The sequence below is a fragment of the Tursiops truncatus genome, chromosome 18, assembly GCF_011762595.2.
Source record: "Tursiops truncatus isolate mTurTru1 chromosome 18, mTurTru1.mat.Y, whole genome shotgun sequence".
NCBI lineage: Eukaryota > Metazoa > Chordata > Mammalia > Artiodactyla > Delphinidae > Tursiops > Tursiops truncatus.
The window spans coordinates 2,311,597-2,333,280 of NC_047051.1; the positions used below are offsets into that span (position 1 = coordinate 2,311,597).

A 21,684-nucleotide genomic window follows, 5' to 3' on the forward strand; every position below is an offset into this window, starting at 1 on the left:
ATTCCGGGTTCTTAAGTTACATCCTCTCCCGGTGTGCTTTTCTGGCCGCGGGTGGCCTGGGTTGGTCACCAGTGGTCCACGCTTGGCAGAAATGCTCTGCCCTGCTCTCCACCGCCGTCCGAGAGGTGGGGCTCCCCCGACGCAGGACAGGCAGGAGAGCGTGGAATTTCAGGCGTTTACACACTTTCTTAGGTTGGAGCTCGGTTTCTGCAGTGGACTCATGTTTCACCTGAGAAACTGTAACAGGGAACAGCCAATCCTGACTCCATGTTGGATCTGTTTCTTTCCTTTAATGGCTGCTTCCTCTTGCTTTTGTTCCCTAAAAAGATACAGTCTATACATAAGGGCCTTCCCTGGGGAACCTGCCCCTCTGTTAAACCAAAGTGCCTTTGTTCAGGGGAACATCCGGACCCTGTCCACCTGGGGATGGCTGCAAGAAAGAAGAAATGAACACATCCCCTCCCCGAGGCTGGCCATTCCAGGGGACACTTGCAAATTGTATGGCCTTTTTACTTTACTTCCTCATCTCCTCCCACTCTCTGTGCTGTCCAAGAAGCTGGCATCCAAAGCCCCTGGGATGGTTATTGGAGACTGTAGTCGGCCACGTCCTCGGTCTGCTGGCTTCCCGAACAAAGTCATAGTCGCTGCCTCAACACCTCATCTCCCGACGTACTGGCCTGTCCTGTGGCGAGCAGAGCGAGCTTGGATTTGGTAACAAACCAACCCAAACAGTGTGAGAGCATCGCACCCACGGACACGCAGCCAAGAAGATGGTGAGCAAATCACTCCGTACATTTGAAGCAAACAGGCTACTTGAGGAAGGAACACATTATGCCTTTATGACTGGTCATCAGTAAAGAGAACTGATTTTAGATTCCACCAGATTACTTAAAATTTTACGTATCGGGGCTGAACACATATGTCATTAATTCCCAAATAACATTTAGCTTTTGTGATTGAAACAAGAATAGGCATGAATCTATATTACTTGGTATTATCCACCAGACACTGTTCTAAGTGCTTTACCTAGACCACACACCAGCCCTACGAGGGGGGCAGGACACTGAAGAACCCCCGGAGCTGACCTTGGGTTCGGACAGAAGTCAAATGCTACACCCCAAAGTGAGATCACAGATATAATATCCATTGCAAGGTTTCTTGAAAACGGTAACTGCTCAAAGCATGTTTGCTACCAGTAACGGTACTAAAATTGCAGGGAAATGAATTATTCCTGCTACCTTCCAACAACTTTGCTCAATATTTATGTGAAGAAACATAATATTCAACCTGCTTCCACTAGATAAATGAATGTGGCACATGATTTCTGAAGTTTCATCTTATCTCCCTGCCCACACATTCATGAGCGGGCAATAAAAGCTTCAAGTTTTTTAAGCTACGAAGATTTGGAGGAAGAAGAACAAAGGGCGTTATTTACTAAAGCTACTTCGGCAGTAACCTACTATTATAAGTAGGTGTACTCAGATTTTTTTCATCTCTTCAAACCAAATTTGGCAATAGAAGTTGTTCAGTGTTAGTGGCAGTATTAAATTGTACTGATTATATGTGAATCAGAGAAATATACACCCCCAAATGGCGTTTTCAATAATCAGAGAAGTATTTTATATGCAACAGGTGGAGAGACTGTAAAATGCCTGTCAGACACCCAAGGCGTTGCCTATTGCAGAAATCACAGGCTTTGGGCCTGGCCCAGCCAGCTTCAGCTTTCTCGCTGTAGATGTGTCCCTGGAAGGTTTTCTCCACCTTCTTAGCCTTCCATGTTCTCATCTTTGAAAGTGTGACTGGGTGGATTAAGAGGTGATGCCTTTACAGCACCACACAGTGTCTAGCATTTACCAAACGCCCAGTAGGTGGTAGGTTTCCAGAGTCCACATGTTCTTGTGGGGAAGGAACCTTTCCACGAGCAGAAGACCAGCAATGATGTCCCCTTCCAGGCTATGTTCATAGGTTTGTTTGTTAGGAGCGGAATTGCTCAGTTTTTTGGGGGGGGGAGGGGGCAGCTGTGTGAGGAGGGTTTGCCCACCTGGGCAGCAGAGTGGAGGGGGGAGGGGTAACAGAGTGGCCGCACCAGAGGGGCATCACATCACTGTCTTCCTGCACCGTCTTCTGGCCATCAGCTTTGCATTAAGGCTGAGAATGAGGGGACGGGGTGGAGAAGACGCACGCAGGCTGTGTGGGTTGAAGATAGGGATGTGACAGAAAACAGAGCAAAAATCTCTAGGGAAGATGATCAAGGAGGCAAACTCAGGAGGAAGGCCTGTAACCCGGGTCCCTCTGCTGGGGCTTCTCTGCTCCCCTCTGCTTTCCCAGCTGTCCGTCTGCCTCCCAAAATCTGAGTGAAGTCTCTTACTTACGGTTCCCACTAAGAAAGCTATAGTATGCATCCCACCCTTGCTGAGCAATGAACACCTAACTCTTAAATTGTTCACATTCTTACTTGTAGTTCTTCAGGTAATTTAGCAGATACTTACTGTGTTTCCCACTGCAAAGGAAAACAAGACTTTTGCTGGAAATACAAAGCTGGATGAGGCATTGCCCGGCTGCCCCAGGAGCTGGCAGCCCAGCATGGGAGGTTAGGTCGAGCGCAGAGAGAGAGAGCACAGCAGAGACGGACGGGTAGTGCACAGAAGCAGAGGCCAGCCCGCGGCGGGCAGACGGACGTCCTGCAAGAGGGGCCCCTCAGCTCTATCCTAAGTAAAGGGAAACTGGGGGAGGCACACCTTACAGCATTCTCTCTCTTTCTCTCTCTCTCTCTTTGATTTAGTGTGCAGGCATTTAGAGCACACCTGATGGCCTCACCAAAATCAGGGAAGTACAGAGCAGACAGAGAGAAGGAAAGAGTGATTTCCAACACAGCCTGTCCAAAGTGACACGTGCTTCTCAGACACAGAACTCTCCAATCTGTAGTGACCGCAGGGAACTGCCCACAATAAACAGACCCTGAAAAGAATTGCAAACCCTCCCTGGGCACTGTTCCTTTGCCCAATTAAGACCTGGCATTCATGTGACAGATGCCCTGGTCAAAGGACCAGACTCCGTGTGCCCTGGTGGAGGTGGCCAAGGGCACGAAGGGCTCCCAGGCCCCCCCGCCCGCTGGCGTCTCAGGCAGGGACGGCTTCAAGGAGCGTGGTGGACGGAGACGGCCCCGCAAGGGTCAGGCCTGAAAGCAGAGTGGTAAGTTTTCTCTGTTTCTGTTTAGTTTAATACACGCAAATGTCCAGAAGCGAGGCCCACTTCTTATTTTCCTAATAGTTTCAACCGCTGTGTCCTCTCACGGGGGCCCCGGAGGAACATTCTGTGCAGAGGAGCACAGCTGTGTGACAGGAGGGAAGGCGCTGGGCCAGCTCCACTTGGTCAGTATCTGCAGTCTCCCCAGATCCCCAACCCTCCCTAGCCCTTAACCGTGTATGTACGCATGGCTATGTGTGTGTGTGCAAGCGTGTACATGTGCACACGTATATGTGTAATCGTGACGTTTGGGATTATAGCCCGGATAAACCTAAAGGTCACAGTCGGCATCATTTCAGACGCTCTTTCACTGATGACTCATTTCATTGATGAGTGAGTTCCGCAAGTGGGGAAACTTAGCCTGAGACTTGGTGTGGACCTCAAACCCTGCAAAGTGGACGCGGGGACAGAATCAATGATTTCGTACTCTGAGCCTGCCCAGCCCCTCCCTCTGCCAACTTACAGAAAGCCAAGGAAAGAGAGCATCCCCCCCCCCGCTACACACGTGGGTGCGTTTCTAATTCCTCTTGAATCCCAGCAAGGCTGGTTCTGTTCAGTGTCCTGTCACAGTAACGATCACCCAGGTTAAGAGCGAGCCCTCTCCAAGACACGATGCTATTTACACGAGAAATCCATCTTGCAATGTGTGACATTTTTTTCCATTACAAAAACTGCAGCTCGCGGTATGAAAACGGCTGATGAGAGGGTTTAAGGGTGGCGTGTGAGCTCCTGATAATAGCACCACCCATTCCGGCGCCACTCAGACCTGAGCACGTTGCATGGGGCATCTCCTGCATCCAGACGGGGTGATTTAGTTATTTTTAGCCAGCCCTGGTTAGATGGGAGGCGGTGCAATAAGGGATATCACCCAAGGTGACCCCCGCACCGTAAAGAACCCCTCCTCCTGGGCCGTGACGGTTGGGGGTGCTCCATCCACTCCCTGGGTCCCTGCTGCCTTAGAGAAGGACTCACCCTGCCTGTGGGACTGTCCCTGCCGGGTCACGAGAGCCAGGAGCGGACTGTCGCAAAGGGCATCTCGTTCGGTCATGGTCACGGGGTTCTAAACAGGAAAGGGACTTGTACTCTGTGTTCCCTTGCAGTCCTTGGAATTTTTCATCAGTTTTTGAGTCAGCCTGAGTCTGTTCTGGAATTCGGGAGACTTAATCGTGCTTCCATGTCAAGGAATTATTGCAGATGTCGACATGATCCCTTCTAAATGAGCCTTTACATTTTCGAGAAATGCCTTCCTTTGAAGGGAGGGTGCCCACGAGGACCCCAGTGACCTACATATTTGTGATTCCCTAAGACTTCAAGCCAGCTCTTGGCACCCCACCAGGAATCTTTGGTAGGAAAGTTTTGAGCTAGATACTTTCATATAATAAATTCTATCTGACAATTCGGGCACTCCCTTTCATGACCACATCTCCGCTTGCCAGGCGGGTACACTGTACAGAGTCAGTGGGCCCAGTACCCACCCCGGGCCCGGGAGTTACATGTGCTTTTTGTAAACCATTCTTTTAATGAGTTCAAATGAGACTGTTTCTAGTTACATCTCATATAGAAAATGTACCTTTTTTTCAAGTAAATGCCTGCAAATTTATATGAGAGACACGTATCACTAGTAAGAAGATTCAAAAACCCAACTTTATACGATTCGAATTTTATCAGTAATTGTGAACCGTTTTTATAAAATGCTAGCTAACCTTTTTCTTCTTTTAATGTAAATATAGTTGCTGAAGAGGAAAAACCATGGTGTTTAGCCCAGCAATTTAAAGCTTGTCCCCTTTGATGTGTTCTAGGTATGGAAAGCTTTTCTGTATTATACCCTTAACGCAGAGAAAAGGCTGTTAGAGAATCCTTTATCCCAGCGGAGACCCAGTTCACGCTGCAATTGCCTTTCACTCTGCAGAGCCTAAAGAGAGATGGAAATTTTATATGGCCTGATGTCAATCAGGGATGTGCCTTGTGGAGCATCTAGTTAAAATAGCGAAGTTAAAGACCTTGCCTACTCTTCTTAACTGCGGCTGTAAACTGTCTGCCCAGAACTTCCCTCCGTGTTCAGCCACGTCTCCAGGCCCCACTCCTCTCTTTCTCTGAAGTCTTCTTGCCCAGAGTGAGCATGGAGGAGCCGGCCTCTGTGCATCACCTCTCCTGTACTCACTCACTCACTCATTCATTCATTCATTCTAGTCATTCGGACATCCTTCTCGACTTGTTGGCCTGACCCAGGCACTATTTCAAATGCCACGTTGAACAGAGCCAAGAGTGCGGAAATCCTGGCCTGATCACTTACAAAATACGAGAGGTTTGGGCAGTTACCTGACTTAACCTCTCTGGGCCTCCAAACAGAGAAGGGAACACGCTTACCACACGTGGCTGTAGATATTGATGCGGAAGGTAGCTGTACCTTCCCGTAAAGCGAAAATGCAACACCCGTACTTGTACGTTTTCCTTTATGGTGGTGCTTTCAGCCTTCCTACAAGTCTTCAAGTACAGGATCGTTTTATCCTCACGCCAGCTTTGTGAGTAGAATTTATTATCTCTCTTTTCCCAAGAACTGAGGCAAAAGGAAGACCACAGATGGGCGGACTGTCCCCCCAGTGCTGTCTCAGCACAGGTCCTGCTTCTGGACCATACGCTGCCCCGCGACGTCCGTCTTGCAGAGCATCACGTAATGACAAAAATAATGTTAACGTCAGGAACCACCTGTTCATAGCCTTGAGATCATTTTTTTTTCTGTAGGAGACAATTATCTGTGGGTTCCCCGAAGTGCCTGGAAAAGTACTTTCATACAAACCCACTGATGCCAGAAATCCCAATAGTAACAACTAATTCCTTGAAGGTGAACATTGACCTTTTCCTCTAATATTTATCAGAAATGTACATGGGCCTAAAAGCGGAAGCATATTTAGTCTATAATTCTTCAGAGCATGTGATTCTGTCAGCTTCGCCCTTGAAAGAAAGAAAGCTGGGTAGAGAGAGATCTGGAGCACACTTTTGGGTCTAGGAATTTTCTGTAATACCTTTATGACTTAAATACACTGTTTATAGCTTTGTTTAATCTACAGAAACACTTTGTTATTAACCCAAAGTCCCCATATTAGGAATTTAAAAAATAAATCATGTTATACTCATAAATTGACTTATTAATAAACAATTAAAATGGTAAAGAAGATTATTATAAAGGGGAAAAGATGGCCAGTGAAGGGGAAAAGGAAGAGACCTCGGGACTTGCCTGGTGGTCCAGTGGTTAAGACTCCGCACTCCCAGTGCAGGTTTGATCCCTGGTGGGGGAACTAAGATCCCACATGCCGCACGGTGCGGCCAAAAAATGAATAAATAAAAGATAAATAAATAAAATGCACACACCCAGTCATTAAAAAAAAAAAAAAAACGTAAAAAAAAAAGAAGAGGCCTTGGGGCAGGAGGAAAAGACAGCAGTGAGGCAGAGAGGACCCACAGAGCACGGCCATTTCCCTACACAGAGTTCTCAGGGCACATCATCTGACCCAACCAGGTCTACTGAATTGAATTTACACTTTGATTCAAAAAAGCAAAGTTTCTGCCCCTAAACCTATACTTGCCTCTTGACGGAGGCTGATCCTTTCAGGATAGCACCAAAGGAGGCATGAATTCCCTGTGTTTTTTATTTTAAGGAGGTGCTAACATGCAGTTTAATTATAAGCACTTAAATTCCGGTGATGTCAATGGCCTCACCTCCGAGGGACCCCAGGGCAGGGCCGCAGGACCTGGAGCGGTGACCAGTCCACAGGCACGTGTGGATTCAGCACACAGGCCTGTGAACGTGGCCGGGAGCCTTTTAGGTAACGTCTAGGAACAGCTGGCTTCAATTCAAGATTTTGTGGAAAGAGCAGAGTAGGGGATGGAAAGTTCTGAAAAGGTAAGGAGTCAAGTTCAGTAGACACAGCACAGGTTGTGGCTGACAGTTCAGAATTCTCTTCTGCTATTTTAAACTAGGCCCATGGAAAAGTCCAGCTGACAGACCAGTTATTAATGGGTTCACTACGTTCCAAACAACATATGGAAAACTTTCCTGTAAGAAGAGAACAAAGTATGTATTATTTTATTTTTATGTTAGAGAGAGGTTTTTAAAAAATTGTTTTCCGTATTCCAAGACGGAACATGTTTGATGCAGAAAACTAAGTACACTGAAAAACAAATACCGATAAATTATTAGTTTATAGACATTTATAACATATCCATATTTTAATTTTAAAAATATAGAAAGCATTTTTTTTTTTGCAGGGTTGCTGCATTGGGTCTTCGTTGCTGCACATGGGCTTTCTCTAGTTGCAGCGAGTGGGGGCTACTCTTCGTTGTGGTGCACGGGCTTCTCATTGCAACGGCTTCTCTTGTTGCTGAGCACGGGCTCTGGGCGTGCGGGCTTCAGTAGTTGTGGCTTGTGGGCTCAGTAGTTGTGGCTCGTGGGCTCTAGAGCGCAGGCTCAGTAGTTGTAGCGCACGGGCTTAGTTGCTCCGCGGCCTGTGGGATCTTCCCGGACCAGGGCTCGAACCCGTGTCCCCTGCATTGGCAGGCGGACTCTCAACCACTGCGCCATGAGGGAAGTCCCATATTTTTATTTTATAATAATCTTCTTTACCATTTTAATTGTTTATTAATAAGTCAATTACAAGTATAACATCATTTATTTTTTAAATTCCTAATATGGGGCCTTTGGGTTAATAACAAATTGTTTCTGTAGATTAAACAAAGCTATAAACAGTATGTTTAAGTCATAAAGGTATTACAGAAAATTCCTACACCCAAAAGTGTGCAAGTTTTGAATGCTCTGAAGGAATCAGCTACATGTTGCAAAGCAGCTTTTCCCAAAGTCCATAGTGAATGATAATTAATGAGAAATGATATGAATAATTGCCCACCTTCCCTTGCACTTTGTTCACCCTTTAAATTATTTCATTTCAGCACCACAAATTAGATAGGAAAAGCTGATATTTTTTTAAAATTTTGAAACAATTTAGTCTTATTCTCCAAATTGCTTATTCATTTCCTTTGGTCTGTTTTCTACTGGGTATCCAACGTTTTCCAATTTATTGCTAGGCTCTCTTTATAGTCTAAGTAATTAAGCCTTTGTCATGTATATTATTACTTCATTATTTGATTTCGAATTTTGTTATGGAAAACTTACATACACAGAAATTTTAAATATGCGTAGAATAACATATATAAATATTTTCTTGGGAGTTTTACCTTTGATAACATGCTTATTTACAAAGGTCTTCCCAACTCCAAGAATGTAGAAATAATTTCTTGTACTTTCCTACACATAAAATCCATGAGGAAGTTTATTCAATAAGAGACAGAAGCCTTACCTTTGGAAAGTTTTGAATAGTTAATCAGTTGCCTCAATATCATTTGTTAAATATTGTCTATTTTCCCCACTGATTTGCTAATTCTTGCAGTATACTAAATCTCTATATACAGCTTTTTAGCACATTTATTCTTTCAGATGAACTTTGAAATCAACCAGTAATTTTAAATATCTTTGAAATTTTGAGTAGAATTGTGTTAAGTGTGTAGAGTATTTTGGGGAGGATTTACAATATGTTTCTGTATTCAAGTATTACATCTTTTAGTGGGATGTTTTATGTTTTGTGTTTATGTTTATGATAAGATGACTTTTTAAATCTAACCAATTAGCTTTTTTGGAAATGTATTGCTTATTGCCAGAGCAAATCTGATCTGGTCCCCATAGTTTATGACTGTTTGTCCCCAATAAGGATATTATATATTATGCTACTTAATTTGTAACCAAGACCATTCTGAGTTTTTTTTTTAAGTTTTGATTGATTTTAATTGTTTTCTTAGTCCAAATAGATAATTGAATCCTCAGAAAATAATTACCAATTTGCATCCACCTTTTCTTTTTTGTTTGATTAACTATGACAGTAAGAAACTCTTTAAATTCCAAACTCTAATGTTTCACCATTTAACATAAGTCTGACATTTTAGGGATTCTTCAACAGATGAAGCAAGTATATCGTCCTCTTCTTTGCTTAAGTGTTTAACTAGAGTGCACACTCAATGTTATTACCTGTCTTTAGGGATTCTGATTGATTCTAAAAACTTTGTGACAATATCTACTCTCCACTTTAAACTTTTAGAAATAGAAGTTTAGAAATAGAGTCCCTGAGTGTAGCTGGGCACACAACTACCACAGGACGGGCATTTCCCAGCTTTCCTTGAAATTAGCCCATGTGGTTAATTTCAGGGCAGTGGGATGAGAGCAGAAGTGAAGTGACAACATTTGTCTTCCTGCCTTAAGGGCAGCGTCTCTGTGGAGACGTTTTTTCTTTCTCCAGTGTTGGACTGGGTTAGTAATAAGTAGACCAGCACTCGGAACAAGAGGTGGAAGTTACTGGGATTCCATAGTGTCCACCCTCCTGGTTGAAAGCCTGGGTTATCTCAAGGGTCAGAGCAGTTGACCAGTCGAGACCACTGTCTTCCCCTAGACTGCTAAGGAAAGGACATAGTATGTGTAATGTATACATCAATTTATATTAATATTTGCATATGATATGTAAATGTATAAATATATTATATATTCATGTATATATTTAAGTGATTGTGTTTTAGCATCTCTTTCTTATAGAAGCTTCGTCTATACCATAACTAATACACACATCAATTAATGTAGTCATACGTTTTTGTCTCTTTTGATCGGGAAGAGGCTGGTATAATAACCCTTTAGTGTGATGTTAGACTTGGTTGACTACTACTTAGAGTTTTTATATGCACTTCCGTTAAGAGACTGGTCTGTATCTGAGAGAAGCGGATGGAGTAAGAACCTGGGCTTTCGGGCCAGACTTCCTGGGTTTCAGTCCTGTTGTCTGTTTCTTGATGGCTCCAAACCTGAAGATATTCACCGTCACCGTGCGTCAGTTACGTCATCTGTGAAACTGGGAAAATCACTGAACACTTTCAAACAGCTGGTGTGAGGATGAGATAAATCAATACGAGTAAGGTGCTTCAGACAGTGCCTGGCACAGAGCAGGTGTTCACTGAATGCAATTATTAGTGTGAACGTGTGCATTTTTGTTGTTGTTTTTGTCCTCAGGTTTCAGTATCTGGATTATCCGACTTACTTTACTGGATTAATTTTAATTTGTATTTCTTTTCCATTTTTCTCTGCTGTGGAACAGTTTAACTAGCATAGCCATCACCCATTTTGTGAAAACAATTCTTTGAACTCTTTTAATTAATTCTAAGGAAGTTGTTCTACCTACAATGTTTACATCTTTTCCATAAATTACTTTACCTCTGCCACTGATCTTATTCTGGGATTGGTTCTTCTTCGACATTATCTCCTCTAAATCTTCACCATGGGGCCGAGGCTTCTGGAAAGTCGATATATGCCTGAAACAGAAGTCCCCAGATATCTGCTGCACAGGTCTAAGTCCACACTACAGTGAAACCACAGTGACCGTCCAAATTAATCCCTCAAACCTTCCGTGCCTCCCCTTCACTAAAGGCGCGTGGCTGGTGAACAAAGTTCCCCTTTCTGTCTGTCCCCAAGGACTGTGCGATTGTCACAGGGCAGGTGTGAGCTCGATGGGGCTGGGTGAGGAGAGACAGGTAACATCGCTGTAGTTTTCAAGCCTTGTGCTCCCCTGCACCTTCCTGCCACCCACCTCAGAACTATTGGAAATGTCTCTGTGTTATAAACTTTATGTGAAATATCGTTAGCCAAGACACGTCACCCTACTGTCAAGGAAACAACAGTTGAAATGATCAGAACACATGAACAAGCATTTACAGTTGCCGTGGTGGACTGAACTGTTCCCCCCAAAGGTATTAAGTCATAACCCCCAGCACCTGTACATGTGACCTTACTTGGAAATACTCTTGTAGATATAATCAAATTAAGATGAAGCTATACTAGACTAGGGTGTGGCCCAAATCCAACAGCTGGTGTCTTATCAGAAAAGGAGAGGCAGACACCGAGGCCCAGAAAGACGGCGGGAAGAAGGCCCTGTGAGGGCAGAGGAGCACCGAGGACCGCGGCCACCCCGAGAAGCCACGAGACTCAAAGATCCTCCCCTAGGACCTTCAGAAGAAAACCCTGCTTCCGAGAATGGCCTGCTGACGTCTTGATTTCAGACTTCTTGGCCTCCAGAGGTAGCAAGAATAAATTTCTGCAAAGTCATCCACTCTGCAGTAATCCATTGCGGCGGCCCTAGGCGATTCATACAACTGCTAAGAGGAAACGGAAGACCGTCAGCCTTTTTTTCCCACAATCCATACGGCTTTTATTTTGCTCTTTCTTTTGTCCTATTGCCCTGAGTACAAATTTGATTTTGACGTGGGGGAAAGGTCTTTAATCACCCTCCATTAAGGTTGATATTAAGCTTTGACTCTAGGACGTTACCAAAGAGAAAGAGCATATTAATCCCCAAGTGTGTAGAAGAAAGTAATGAATGCAGATAAGACTGGAAATAGACAAAAGAGAAAACGTGCAAAGCCAACATCAGCTTCTTTCAAAAACTAATCGAAGTAATAACATTAATGAGACTCATCAGTGAAAGAAAAAGCACAAATTAACAATATCAGATACTTCAAATGTTAAAAAGATATTAAGGTGATATGAAGAAAAATTCTATGCCAATAAATTTGACTATATAGATTAAATGGAAAAATGTACTGAAAAAAGTTGATCAAAGTGACATAAGGAGAAATGAAATGTCTACAAGTCCTTTATCTATTAGATATATTGACTAGGAAATTAAAAATCGTTCGATAAAAAAGGTTTCAGGTCCAAATGACTATACTAGTGAATTCTGTAAAACTTAAGAAGGAAGTAGCACCAATCTTACACACACATTTACCGAAAAAAATGATACTGGAAACATTTTCAACTGGTTTTATTCAGCAAGAATAACCGTGATGCCAAAATATGGCAAAGACATTACCAGGAAAGAAAATATAGACAAATATCCCCCAGGAGCACAGGACCAAGCATTACTAACAAAATATAAACATACCTGATCCAGCAAAAGATAGTACATTATTACAACAGAGTTTATTCCAGGTGTACACATGAATTCACCATTTAAAAATCAATCCTCATAATTCACCTCACTAACAAGCTGAAGTAAAAATTTAAAAAAGGTGATGTCACTTGATGCAGATAAAATTCAACAGCCAAACATGATTTTTAAAAAAGAAAAGCAGCAAACGAGAACAAAATGAAATTTCCTCATTTAACAATAAGGCACGTCTAAAGTTAACATTGCAGTTAATAGTGCCTCCTTTACCGCTTTACCCTGTGGTCGGAAGGAGAGTGTTTGCTCTCACCATGTCTGTTCTGGGACTTCCTGTCCCAGTTGCTGCAATAAAGCAGGATGCAAGAGAGCATCCCAATGGGAAACAAAGAAGGAAAACTGTACATCCTTAAAGATGGTGATTGTGTATGCAGGAAAACCTCATGGAAAATACAAAATGAGGAAAACACCAAAGTCCTAGAACCAAACAGTAAACTTAGTAAGGTCGTAGGATTTCTAAAAAACTTTTTATTTTATATTGGAGTATAGCTGATTTACAATGTTGTGTGAGTTTCAGGCGTGCAGCAAAGTGATTCGGTTTTACATATACATACATCTATTTTTTTCAGATTCTTTTCCCTTATAGGTTATTAGAGAATATTGAGTAGAGTTACCTGTGCTACACAGTAGGTCCTTGTTAGCTATCTATTTTATATATAGTAGTGTGTATGTGTTCATCCCAATCTCCTAATTTGTCCCTTCCCCCAACCTTTGCCCTTTGGTAACCCTAAGGTCACAGGTTTAAAGGGTCAATATACAAACTTCAAATACATTTCCATATAATAGTAACAAAACATGTGAATATAAAATTGTAAAAGAAAATATCACTTCAAAAGCATTACAATATCAAGACCTAACAGATAGGGATGAATCTTAGAAAATGGGCAAAAGAAGACATGCAGGTGCCCAGTGAGCCAATGCAAAAGTGCTGAACGTGTCTGGCCATCGGGGAAAGAGCAGCTAAAGCCACAGCAGGTGCCCTTTCACACCCTATGGAAGAAACGAAGGCAACCGGGCCTCGGCATCTCATTTTTGGCGCCTCCATGGAATAGTACAGATCCGGAGGAGGAGACTCCCTTCCCAAAGCAACAAATGTAGGACGGGGAGAAAACCGGTCCACATGTTTGGGGAGCAGGATATTTGCACAGAAATGCATTCCAACCCTTGTTTCCACCTCATTCCAAGGGTTCGTTTCAGCTTCCAGGAGGAAAGCTTTCCAAACTAAAAATAAAAGTTGCCTGCATTTCTACAGAGGTTTTAGCCTAACGTTCTAATTTACTGCCTTCAGTGCCCTTTAAACGTCACGGTAATGGCAACAGGAAAACAGAAGGGAAAAAAATGAGTAAAGTGTATTTTGGAAAATTCTCCTCTTGTATAACCGTGTCTCCACCAGTAGCTTTGCCGCGGAGGTGGGTCAGCGGTGGGGTTGGCAGTGTATTGCTGGGAGCTCCACGGGGACGAGGCCAAGATTAACAGGACTTTGAGAAACAATACGCCTAATTTCACGGTGACCCTCCCTCACCAGCATCCTCCGCACTCTTCGAAATACGCCTTTTGATTTGTCTTTCATTATAAAAGATGATGACTGCATCTAGGAAACAGGATGGATTTATCCTAGTACATCGTAATGACAAACACTGCCAGATTCTCAGGCTTCTGAGGCTGAGTGGTGTCCGCTGCATGGGCTCCACCAAAGAACTGAAGTCTGAATTCAGCTCATTTGAAAACGTCCTCCACGTGGATATTTCAAAAGCTGTCGTTACTCCCAGGGCTTTCCTTGAATGTGAGAAATAAGTTACTAAATCATATTTACGTGTATGAGATGACCTTATCCCTACCTGAGGGTGCAGGAAGACAGATATAAATATTCGTCTACAGACAACAGCATGCGTTCTTAGTTTGCTTTTAACACGTGCATTCAGAGAACTCAGGAGGCCCACCACTGTTTTCCAGCAGCAGTCCTAAGTATCAGTACAAGTAAGCCAACTGTGCATCTTTCTACTGGAATTGGTTTAGCAAACAGAAATATTTTTAGTAGAAAAGTATCATAAAAGTGTCACAGCCATTATGTTGCAAATGCAGCTAATTTATTGTCTAAGGGACAGATTTCTCCCTTACTCGTAGAAATTCCATAGAAATTTATATTTTTGTGTGTGTAGGTACTTTGAGTTTATAGCCTGGATGTTATCTCACAGAAAGAAGCACTAGGTCTTGGAGGTTTGCGCATGCATGGGGGTAATGATATTCATGTTAAAGTTACCAGAGGTTCCTGAAATTTTCCAGAACTTACTACCGAATTTTTGAGGTGACACATTTGATTCAGCCATTCATTCATTTAAATACTGGATGACCTCAGTCCTTTGAAGACCGGGGCAATGCAAGTGTTCCATCTTTTCCACAAGTCAGGAGAGGAAACACAACGAAACCCTGACTAGGGACTTAGCTGCAGTGACGTGCATGGCGGAAAGAACCTGGAGAAAGCGCGTCATCGTAGCCCGTGTGGCGACGGGCAGAGACGGGGCAGGCAAGTGAAGTAACCGGGCCTGCCCTGGCCTGCCTGTCCTCTCTGGTCTCGGGGCCTCCCGGTGCAGAGGCCGTCACGGGACGCCCATCCCGAGGAGGTCTTTGTGCTCTCGGCTGTCCTTGAGCTCGCGTAACTTGCCCTGCCTCTTGGAGATGCGGGGACCTGGAACATGTCTCCTGTGTCCCACACCACCTACGGCCATTGATTTCGTTGCGACTGATGGTAACGTTCTTCTCCCCTCTGCAGAGGGAAATGCTCTAAGGCAGAACAAAGTGGACGTTCTTGGTCCCCAAGCCTTTCCCTGAGCAGAGGTGGAATGCAGAAAAAGAGGAAGAAGGTATTTGAATACAGAATTCTCCTTTTTAGGGGCAATAACCAGGTTATCTCAGACTCCTGGAATTGCCTTTTCTCTGGCCTTTAGGTCCTTCCTTCCTCCCTCCCTCCCCACACTTTCCTTCTTCTTTCCTTCCCTTTCTTCCTTTCTCTCTTTTCTTCCTTTCTTTCCTTCCTTCCTTCTTTCTTTTTCTCTCTCTTTCAGTCAATCTTTTTTTTTTTAATTATTTATTTATTTATTTTATATTCATTTTTGGCTGTGTTGGGTCTTCGTTTCTGTGCGAGGGCTTTCTCCAGTTGCGGCGAGCGGGGGCCACTCTTCATCGCGGTGCGCGGGCCTCTCACTGTCGCAGCCTCTCCCGTTGCGGAGCACAGGCTCCCGACGCGCAGCCTCAGTAACTGTGGCGCACAGGCCTAGTTGCTCCACGGCATGTGGGATCTTCCCGGACCGGGGCACGAACCTGTGTCCCCTACATTGGCAGGCGGACTCTCAACCACTGTGCCACCAGGGAAGCCCTCAGTCAATCTTTAAGAGTGACTTCAAGTCCATAATTCTCTTTCTAGGAACCCCCTAAACTAACAAGGAATAAACCTTTCAACCAACACTTTTATATACAAGGCAGCGTGGTACCAGGGCAAGGATTTCATCACCTGGAGCTTTGACGACAGATTCACTGATGTCTCTCTGGGAAGAGTAGCAGGATTCACTTTCCCTTGTTCCCAGTCACAGAAATAACACAATATGATTTGCTCTGGTCCTCCTCCAAAGGCCGGCCCCTCACTGCTTCCTGATGGGAAGGAAGACGCTGTGGGGTGACGTTCCCCCTTTCCCTGATTCCCGCTCTCAGTAGCCTCTGGGGGGGACAGAACACACCCACTCGGGACTCTGCATGAGCTTCCTTTCTGGAGTTTCTGCTCCAAAACAATTGCAATGATAGAAAATCAAGCCCAACTATACCTGTTTATTGCAGTGAGCCCACCGCATTTGGAAAGGATATTAAATAACAATTATGCTTTCATAAATTGACTTTGCAGGAGAAGGATTAGATATTTAAACTATTATCACGTCCATGATCTTTCAGATGAAAACTTTCACTTCAAAAAGGAAAGCGATCTCATCAAGGGCCAACTGTACATGTTTTTTTAAATAAAAAAATTTTAAAGGTGAAAAGATAATACGAAATTATAAAAGCTTGAATAAATATATCTGTGCATTGGATCCATCGTAGGCACCGACATACACTTTGTATTTCACAAAATAGATGCTGTTAGAATTTAGATACGCAGGGTTGCCAAAACTGCACGTGTTTCCTTAGAGACCTTTTAAAAGCAGAAATCTAATTATACAAAAAATTTTAGGAAAATAATAATGGCAATTTTAAAGTTCCAGATGTTAGAGTCTTTAAACCAACTAGGCTAGACGAGTGTCAACAGTATGGTTTTCTTTCCCCTTTCAGAACCTTGGTCTCTGAGGGTGAACGGCACTGCACCACCCAAGGCACGGGTCAAACAGCTATTTATCCCCTGCTTTACTGATACAATGTAGTGCTCATAACGATGAATCAAGTGCTACCCGTTATCACAGGCAATCAAGAAAATTAAACCTCCTTAAAAATCATTTACACAAATACAAAGCATTTCAAACTTAAGTGACGCTGTCATTATTTTTGTTTTTCCAAGGTACGGCTAAGTTCTCTCTCTCTGGCTGATATGTCCAAGATGTCACTGACAGTGGCAGCAAGACCACCAGATTGGTTCTGATTTTTGTGCTCCACCTGTATGTCTTTCAAAATTAAGTATCTGACATCTAATTTTACTGAGATGTGCCTTTTCCCAAGTATCTAATATCCTAGAGAACTAACGTAAAAGTCATCTCTTGTCCATTTCCTGAGAGTTTGCCTAAAAAGTGTAAAAACTGCACCAGGGGCTTCCCTGGTGGTGCAGTGGTTAAGAATCCGCCTGCCATTGCAGGGGACACGGGTCCGAGCCCTGGTCTGGGAAGATCCCACATGCCGTGGAGCAACTAAGCCCATGCGCCACAACTACTGAGCCTGCGCTCGAGGGCCCACAAGCCACAACTACTGAGCCCGCAAGCCACAACGACTGAAGCCCGCGCGCCTAGAGCCCATGCTCTGCAACAAGAGAAGCCACTGCAATGAGAAGCCCGCGCACCACAATGAAGAGTAGCCCCTGCTTGCCGCAACTAGAGAAAGACCGCACACAGCAACGAAGACCCAATGCAGCCAAAATTAAATAAATAAATAATTAAAACAAAACAAAACTGCACCAAAGCTAGGTTGACCAGCCCGAAGTGTTCTTTGAGACAGCGTGGGGGAAGTTCCAGACCTGCCCTTCTCATGGAGGAGCGGAGCCTCAGCAGAGCAGCTTCAAGAATCTTTGCTGGAACACGCGTCCCGTGCGCTCTGACCTCTCCCCTTCAGCATCTTGTGGATGCTCAACACACTGGAGCCAATGCTCTGAAGTGCCCGACTGCCTTCCCGCCTCAGCACTGGCTCAGAGCTAATCCAGGAAAAAGGTGGCTTCTCTCTAGACAAGCAGGAATCAGCAGAAAGTAGACAGAGTGAGAAATAAAACACCCCCAGGGGCATGTCTCTGTCTCCTCCAGAGGCCGCCCAAGGTCCTGCGTGGCCTTTGTACATCTCCCGTCCCAGGACTCCTGTCCGCACAGAGGCCCCCTCCCACCGTGATCTCAGAATCCGGCCCAGATCTTCTCCAATGAAAATTCCAAAAGGACCTTCCATCCTGAAGAAGTTGCTTGAGGAAGAGAGTGAGTTTTCTCAGGGCCTCTGGCCGGGCTCACAGGAGCACAGCAGTAGGTAACAAGCTGGCTCTGAGGGTAACACACACCGGAGAGATGCTAGGATTTCTCAGAGGATTTGCACTTGTGTCGGGTGATTGCAGGAGAGTTTAAGGTAGCGAGTCTTTGCTTGAGGTGTCAGGAGGTACAGGGGACCGCATGATGGGACCTCCTAAATCCCACCTAGAAGCTGGGGGGCCTGGACAGTAATGATTAAACAGCGGCCGTCACCCGCCCTGCGTGGGAGGGGAGACGTTTGGTCACTTCCGCAGCTGGACAGGGTCTGTGTCTGTGCTCAGATACCCTTCGAGTTGTCCTGTTTGTCCTGATGCTTCATCGCCACATAACAGCCTTCCTGACATTGAAATGGGTTTATGGTCAATAGGAGAACACCGAGGCCTTGCGCTGAGCGCCAGTCCAGTTCATAGCAGCACAAAGGACTAGCTGACAGCTCCAGGCCAGCTCCTGGACGCCAGGGCTGCCTTCCTCTCCCTCAGCCCCCAGATTTGGCCGATGCAGACAGAGGAGGCCACTGGACACACTCCACGCTCCTCAGACGCTCCGCGTGGGGACATTTCACTGTTGCTCGCCGGGGCTGAGATTACTTAGAGGACACGAACCTCATCCATCCCAGGAGATTTGCTGGGTTCTTTGATATGACGGTAGCTGCCCGGTAGCCTGGAAGATTCTGCACAGGACACACCAGCCAACTGGAACAGAGGCAGTTATCAGAAAGGAAGAAAAATTAGTCCTCAGAATGAGTCTTGAAACCAGGGGCCTAGATTAGAAAACCAGACGAGGAGTCCAGTCGGGTGGTCTTGGGAAGCCAGGTGACCTTCTCTCAGCTCCGTCAAGGGCTGACGATCTTGCAGTTGGCACCAACAGAACAGTGTTCGCTAGAGCGTGCGTTTCCCCAGGGCTCAACAAGGGCCAAAGACCAACGGTGATTCTCTGCAACAACTCTGGCTAATGCTTGGGTTTTAGACTCTTCTTAGCGTCAAAGGCAAGGTTTGGACAAACGCTGCAGTTGCGGTGTCCCTAACTGAGAATTGCGCTGGACTTGGTGTGCACGAAGGCTTATCTCAGCTGTCCCTTCTGGGAGTTTTATAAATAAACCTCATTTTGGAGGTTTTTGTGTAATTTTTTCCATGCAAACATGATCAATTGGAGTGTAGATAACTGTAAGTGTTTGCAAATCTCTAACACATATCCTGAATACACAGGCTAAGTGTGTATGAGGTATAGGTGCAAACCTGACGTCTGTGTAGGAAAGAATGATCTGACGGTGCCCAGACTGTTTGGGGAATGTCCGGCTCATTTATCTCAACAGGAAGAGGCAGATTTTGTGTCCCTTTATGAGGACACATTTTTTTGAGTCAATTTAAAACAGACAAAGTGTCCCTGAAGTGAACAAGTTAACCATTGTGGTCAGCGCAGCTCCAATATTAGCGTTTTTGGGGACTGGCTAACTCGTGTTGATAGGGTTGTAATGACCTCAGCGGAAATGTTTTGATAATGTGGAGGTTAAAGTTCACTTTGTAGAAGACTGAAGGTTGATATTGATGTGAGGGAAACTTAAGAACTAAAAGGCACCCGTAAAAAGACCGTCTAGTCTCCAAAGTGTGTATAAGAGCAGCTAGCCGGTGGGGTTGTCAGATGCAGCAGACAGGTACTCAGAGAAGCCCCTGTGCGCTGGGAAAATGTGCAGGAGAGCTTTGTGAGTCCTTCAGTAGGAAAAGGAGAGAGACCCCAGGGGATAAAAACATAGGATGATGATAAGGGAAATCATATTAGGGTCCTAAAGGGGGCCATAATGTACTAATGGGTAAGGTTAGTAGTGGAGCAAAAGCACAGAAGAGTGCGTGGGCCAATCAGAAATAGTCTGATTCCATTGTCTTGGGTGGAAGGCGTCTGCTTCTGTAGTCAGTGGCTTCTGGAGAATTCCAAAGAACCCTTAGTTTAGGGTCTTTCAAAGGATGGGACGTCTAGTGTCAAGGAGAAGTGCTGCGTGTTGGTTAACAGGACACACACCTTCACTTTGACTGGTAAGTCCGTTATTCAGAGAGCATCTTCCCTCAACGCTCACGGGCAGCTTCTCTGATGCTTTACAGACATGCTGAAATGTTTCCATGAGCGGGTGGGCGTGCAGACAGCACCAGCAAGACCTCCTACGACTAGCTCACCAGCTCAGGCCGATCCCTGCTCCTGTGGATAATATGGTGAAATGTCTTAATTTCATTCTATTCTACCATCGCTGTCTTTTTAGGTGATCATACAGCACTTCAAGGTTTTTAAATTTGCCATTTATCTCATAGGAGTGCTTGGATAGGTCAGGAGATCTCTTGGTTTCTAAATCAGGTTGAAATGAGGGACATACCCCACATCCTACCCACTATCAACATGAAAGTACATATTTTATCTTTTGTCAGGGAATTAACCATCTGAATTGATTTCATCTCTGTGACAAGGTTTTATTTTAGGAGTAAATTCAAAAGTATCTTGTTTGGCAATTTTCTGTTTTACTTGTTCTGTGTGATTTGTTAACAAACAATTAAATCGCCGCCATCCGAAGGCGTCTCCGGGCAGTTTGTGTAGAGTTCCCAAATCTGGGTCGTTCCCGGAGAAAACTACACAGTCGTGGAGTCTTTGACTTCATGTAAAGGAAGGAGGAGGGATGGGTTTGACAATGATGTGTGAAGGACAAAGCAGTGATGTTTTATAGGAAAATGAAAAGTGGTGAGCACTTCTTTTTCTTCTTGTCAATAGACAAGATTTGCGTAGGAATCCCACTTCGGTAGTTATGGGTACTCAGTGACTTACTTCCCACGCGTATGTGCTTGTCTCTAACTGCAAGATTTAAGAAAAGGATGAGACTCAGGAAGGATATAAGGGAGTTCTCGGCACATATAGTAAAGAAAGGTAGACCCAGGATGACCAGGGTGGAATTTTAAGACACAGAATGGCTACATTACCATCTTAACGAACAGAGGCCCAGAAGTTAATATAGAGGAAGAAAAAAATAGGACTGGCTTTATTATCCTGGTGACAAATATCACGCATGTGAGTTTGTGTCAGAGCTGTGGGACATCTAAACGTGGTAACTAATCTCTGGTTTGCTTGTTTGATATTTTCTTTCAAAATCTCTGGTGGGCTTCATCTTTTCCCGAAGTACAACAAGGGTATATCTTAAGAGACCCACAGACTCACTTCTCTGAAAGACAGGAAGATAGAAAAAAAGCTGTGGATCTGGAGAGGAGAGAAGCTTCGGTCAGCAGTTGTGAGGTGGGCACGTGCACGGGATCTCAGAAGACAAGGAGGCTCCCTTCCCAAGTCCCTGTGCCAGCTTTGGCGCTCACCATCCCTTCAGAGCTCACTCCAATTTTCTCACCACCACGCAGTCCCAATTTTTAGGTAAGAGATGCAACCACCATTGGTTTAGGCTTTTGTGAGAGCCTGCAATCTTTTACCAGTGTCTTCATGGAGAAATGATTCCAAGTTCCAAATATAAGACTTCTTCGAAGCTTCTGGAAATGAACCCCAGGAACTTCTAGCCTCCTTCAGCTTAGCTTAGAGGCTAAGCGGCGTGGCTCTTCTGCTTGTTTTATCTCGTGGCCAAGAGGAAGTCACCAGTGTGGAGGAATAACAGTCAGCCTTAGTGACAGTTATCTTACGATTTCTAGGGC

General features: G+C 44.6%; 1 long non-coding RNA gene across 6 annotated transcripts in view; it reads right to left on the reverse strand.

Moving 5' to 3' along the window:
- Positions 1–21,684, reverse strand: part of LOC109550265 (uncharacterized) — a 219,975-nt gene that overhangs the window by 36,729 nt on the left and 161,562 nt on the right. The window contains exon 8 of one of the 6 annotated variants that reach the window (XR_012327503.1): positions 12,130–21,683. The exons of 4 other annotated variants lie outside the window; for them this stretch is intronic. This is a non-coding gene — a long non-coding RNA (uncharacterized lncRNA). Of the gene's footprint in view, positions 1–12,129; position 21,684 lie in introns of those variants that run through there. One more of the 6 variants, XR_004523017.2, reaches the window with a different exon arrangement.